The 5,192-nt window shown below is 42.3% G+C and overlaps 1 pseudogene; it reads right to left on the bottom strand.

Annotated features, from left to right (window-relative positions):
• Nucleotides 1–4,444: 4,444 nt before the first annotated feature.
• On the bottom strand, nt 4,445–4,918 carry LOC110298962 (small ribosomal subunit protein eS24 pseudogene; annotated as a pseudogene).
• Nucleotides 4,919–5,192: the final 274 nt, after the last annotated feature.

Below are 5,192 nucleotides of genomic sequence, written 5' to 3'. Positions count from 1 at the left end.
AGAATACCCAACACACAACTCATAGACCATATGAAGCTACACAGGAAGGAAGGCCAAAGTGTGGAGGCTTCGGTTCTACTTAGAAGGAGGAACAAAATAATCATGGGAGGGAGAGGAAGGAAGGGAGCTGGGAGGGAGAGATGTGGGTGAGGGAAAAGGGATTGGGGTCAGGATAAGTTATGGGAAGGGACAGGACAGATGTACAGAGGGTCAGGAGAATGAATAGAAATGTGTAGCGGAGGGAGGTGGGGGGCTGGGAATAGTCATTAGAAAGTTCCAGGTGCCAGGTAAGTTAGAAGTTCCCAAGACCCAAAAGGGATGACGACATCAGCCAAAATACCCAACAGAGGGGAGAGAGAACCTGAAGAGCCGACCTCCAGTAGATAGGCACAGCTCCCAGTTAAGGGATGGGCCACTCACCCACCTCAAATTTTTTAACCCAGAATTGTTCCCGTCTAAAGGAAACACAGGGACAAAAAATTGAGCAGAAACTGAAGGAAAGGCCATCCAGAGAGTACTGCACTTTGGGATCTATCCCATCTGCACAGACTAACTCCCAGCACTATTGCTGATGCCAAATGCTTGCTGACAATATGGGCTGTCCCCTGAGAGGTTTCACCAACATCTGACTAAAACAGATGCTGATACTCACAGCCAAACATCAGACTGAGCCCAGAGACCCCAATGGAAGAATTAGGGGAAAGACTGAAAGAGAGGAAGAGGATTGCAACCCCTCAGGAAGAACAATATCAACTAACTCGACCCCTCTCCTGAGCTCTCAGAGAGTAAACCGCCAATCAAAGAGTGTACATGAATGGGTCCTTGACTCCAGCTACATATGTTGAAGAGGATTGCCTTATCTGGCATCAATATGAGGGGAGGCCCTTGGTCCTGTGGAGGCTTATTGCCCTAGCTTAGGGGGATGCTAGAGAGGTGTGGCTGGAGTGGGTGCGTGAACACCTCTTAGAGGCAAAGGGGAGGTGGGATGGGGTTGGGAGTTTGCAGATGGAAGACCAGGAAGTGGGACATTTGAAATAAAATACATAAAACAACCAATTAATAAAACATTAAAAATAAAGTCACCTCTGGGGTTACTGACAAGGATGGTCACAAAACTTTCTAGCACCTTCGTTTGAATTTAATTTGTGCTGTCATTCTCTTGAATATTAATTTAGTTTATAAATTTTAGCTATCAGTGGGTTTGGCAGCAATACAGTATGCCAGACCAGAATGAGAATGGAAACATTTTTCTATCACTTTTCAGGAAACAAAGCATGCTGTTTTTTTTTTAAACTACTGTACATTTCTTTGTAGATTAATAGAATTATAGGTGGGAATTGAACTTGGTTCCTAGGGGAGAGGAACACTTAGCTACCTCTATGGAGTTTTCTTTAATTTTTAAATTTTATTTTCTTGTATTTGAATGTTTTGTCTGAATGTATGTATGTATGTATGTATGTATGTATGTATGTATGTATGTATGTTCACCACATATGTGCTGTGCCCAGTGAGGTCTGAAGAGGGCATCAGATTCTCTGGGACTGGAATTGGTTGTGAGTCTCTGTCAGTGCTGGGAATTGAATCCTGAAACTCTGTAAGAGAATCAAGTGCTCATAGCCTGACTGTACTTATCTCTTTGCAACTCAAATTGTCACTTTCTCTGGAGTCTTCAAATAACAACAATGATTATTTTAGTATATGGTCTTGAATAGCCAGTTAGGAGATATAGGAAAGAAAATCACAGTGACACTGGTGTTCAGCCTCTTCACCCAGGACTAAACATAAGACTATTGTGACTCAACCACAGGGAAGAGGGAGTGTCAAACTAAAGGCATTGTGAGGAACCATGGTGAAACAGCAGGTCAGGTACATGTTAGATATAGGACATACCTGCTTTTGCTAGTTGAGAAGGGAAATGTGATAAAGTGGAAACTCAATTTCTGAGCTGCCCAGGTCACTTGAAAAGGTAAGAATGAAAGGATTGTATTCTGACCCAAGTGCCGCATCACCCTGGTTTCTAAGTTTTTAGTCTCTGTTCATAACTCTTCGGATCCTCCTGTTTGTAAAATATTATTTCTTTTACTTTTGAGATTACAGTATATTCTACTCCTCCTCCTTTACCCCCTCTAAGCTCTCTTTTCTGTTTTTTACATAATAGCATGAACTTGAGTTCCTTTTATCATTGTTTTTGTCATTAAAACTCTCAAGTCTATACTCCATAAGTACCCAACACTCATTATCCTCCTGACCTCTTGAGATTTCCAATTTTAGAATATCCAATACATATATAAACTCATTTAAAGAATATGTCTGGAGACACTTACCTGTGACTATCATGTCCAGGGGGACACTTGACTCTGACCACACATGGGCATCCCCACTGGGAGAACTGTAACATCTGTAGGTCCCAGCATGTGCAGCAGTCATGGGAGCTATGGAGATGTTGGCCTTGGAGTCACCAGCATAAGGCTTCCCAACAAGATACATAAAGATTTCTTCTACCCCTTCTCTCTACACAACCAGAATGAAGGTTTCAAACATAGTTTTTGAACAGCATTACCACATCACTTCTCTCCTGATTTTATGGGAAGAGGTGGTAGGGCCAATAGAGAGGGCAGTTTGGGAGTCACCCTTCGTCATGCCACCTCAGGGAAACTGGAATAACAGAGGCTCTACCACATCATGATTTTCCTCCCACTCATATCTCCATGTTCTCTCCTGTAGCTATGTCTCCCTATCCACACACCTGTCCACTCCTTTCTGGTTTTTACTCAATTCTCTAATACTTTCAGGTTCCACTCTACTAGAGTTATCCCACACAAGTAACTGTGTTGTTCATTTACCACAGATTTCCATTTTCTATGATGGATGAGGGTAGAAAATATGAAATGCTGGGCTTCTGTCTGTCCTTTAGTCATGCCCTGTCATGTTCTTTTGGAAAAAAAAAAGTAGAATCCCTATCAGGCTATGTCTTAGAAGTAAGGCAGCTGACAGGAGCTTTTCTGTCTCCTTCCTGATCCTGGACTGTTTCTCCTGGTCTGTCTGGAGCTTGTCTGTGATCCCAGCTCAAACAGGGCAGCCATGATTCTAGATCAGTGAACCATCACCTCCTCTCAACATAATGACAGCATCAGTACCCTGGCCATACTGGTCTTTTAGCATCAATTCTCTTCCTGTTTGACTTTGAGTCAGGTATATTTCTAGATGTTAATTGCTGATGCTAGAAATGACGACAAATAAGGCACAGGAAAAGAATATATGTGTAATATCTTACAGTTCTGGAGGTAAGAAGTCTGAAATAAGCCCACTGGTATGAGTCTCATGGTTTAAGGTCTGCATTTCATTCAAAGGGCCAGGAAGAGAATATATTTCTTTTTCTTTTCCAGATTGTAGAAACCCCCAGCACTCTGTGGCTTGTGGACACTTTATTTTCAGGACTAGAAAAATGGAGTATGTCTCATGCTGCCTTGCTCTGACCTTCAGCATCCTCCTACTTTTCCTTTATGAGATATTGTAACTACTCTGGCTGTGTGGACCATCCTGGACATTCCCTTCATCTTAATGTCAACTGATTAAAACATGAATTGCATCTTCAACCTCTTTCCCCCTTCCATACAGGAGTTGTAAGACTCTAGTAAAACTCTAGTAAAACTCGCCAGAATCTCAGGAGAACATTAGTATCTTCTGAGTGCAGTATCCCTCATATCCTAACCATCTCATTTTAAGCCCCATCTCTTACAGATTTCTCCATCACAAACATATCCATACGTGGAATCAAGATTTTTGCACATGAACTTTAGGTAGAGGTTAAACAAGAAAAGCATCAAAGCACATGGAAAATATTCATAGGATCTAAGGAAGAGAATATGAATTTCATTAGGGGAACACTGTCCTGACTGTATCAGCATCCACTCCCCTGTTCTGGTTTCTCTGAAGCCTGAGACACTTTAAATCATTCCTCCTATTCTTGGAGACTCCTATCTAATAATCAAACTCAAAATCTTAATAGAAATGCGGGGGTACTGAAGAACACATCTGATTGGAAAACTTTCTCACCTGTAACTATGATCAACCGGGGGTCACTGACTTCTGACAATATGTTTGGGAGGTTAGGATCCAAGCCCTGACATCTATAAGTCCCCACAAGTGCCATGGTCTCAGGGTACATATCAAAGCTGTGTTGAAATATGATTTCTTGGAACTCCAGGATGTGGACTGCAACTTCCTTGACCAAACGGAACATTTCAAACTCAAGCTGAGATTCACACTGCAGAGTCACATTCTCTCCAATGGAACCAGGGGACTTGGCCAGGCAGACAAGATGGTCTTGTTAGAAACCTCTGTGAAGATGGGGTGGCCTGGTCTTAGAAATAAGGAGGCAGCAGCACCTCCTTCTCTTTGTGCTTGGTATCTCTCCTTGTATATATTTCCTTTTTTTTTTTTTTGTTGAAGCTTTTTAGTTTATTTGTCCTCTCAGAAATCTGCACATCACAGCAAAACATCAAGTCACCGCAGATCTACTCCTTTGGCTTTTTGCCAGCACCAACATTGGCCTTCACAGTGCCCCTGACCTTCTTCATTCTGTTCTTGCATTCCTTTTACTGTTTTCAGGAGGTCTTTTTCTTCTCATAAAGGCCATGTCTTGCAAGTCTGTGTTTAGGCTCATTCTTCTTTGCATAATCTAAGGAATCATAGATCATGCCAAAGCCAGTTGTCTTGCCACCACCGAAGTGGGTTCTGAATCCAAATACAAAAATGACATCTGGTGTGGTTTTATACATGTTGGCCAGCTTTTCCTGAAATCTGTCTTTGGTGCTGTTGCCTTCCCAGGATGAAGGACATCAATGACCATCTGTTTCCTCTGAAGCAGATGGTTGGTCATGAACTTCCTGGTCCGGATGGTTACTGTGTCATTCATGATGGCTATGGTGCCAGAGCTGTAGAGGAGGACCTTGTATATATTTCTAAAGTTCCTTCCAAGCCAATTACCCAGAACCACCTGATGACACCTTACCTACTGAAACTTTTGAGCAAATACTGAATAAGGGATCCAATGCATTATGAAAATAAGTTACATTTAGAAATGTAACCATTAACAAAGAATGAGATGGCATCAGATTGCCTCAAAATGTGGCGCACGCCTTTAATCCCAGCACTCAGGAGGCAGAGGCAGGCGGATTTCTGAGTTCGAG

The sequence above is a fragment of the Mus caroli genome, unplaced genomic scaffold (assembly GCF_978045245.1).
Source record: "Mus caroli unplaced genomic scaffold, Mus_caroli_1 scaffold_8, whole genome shotgun sequence".
NCBI classification, from domain to species: Eukaryota; Metazoa; Chordata; class Mammalia; order Rodentia; family Muridae; genus Mus; species Mus caroli.
The sequence above is the reverse complement of the archived record's forward strand: the minus strand, read 5'-3'. Positions and strand labels throughout refer to the sequence as shown.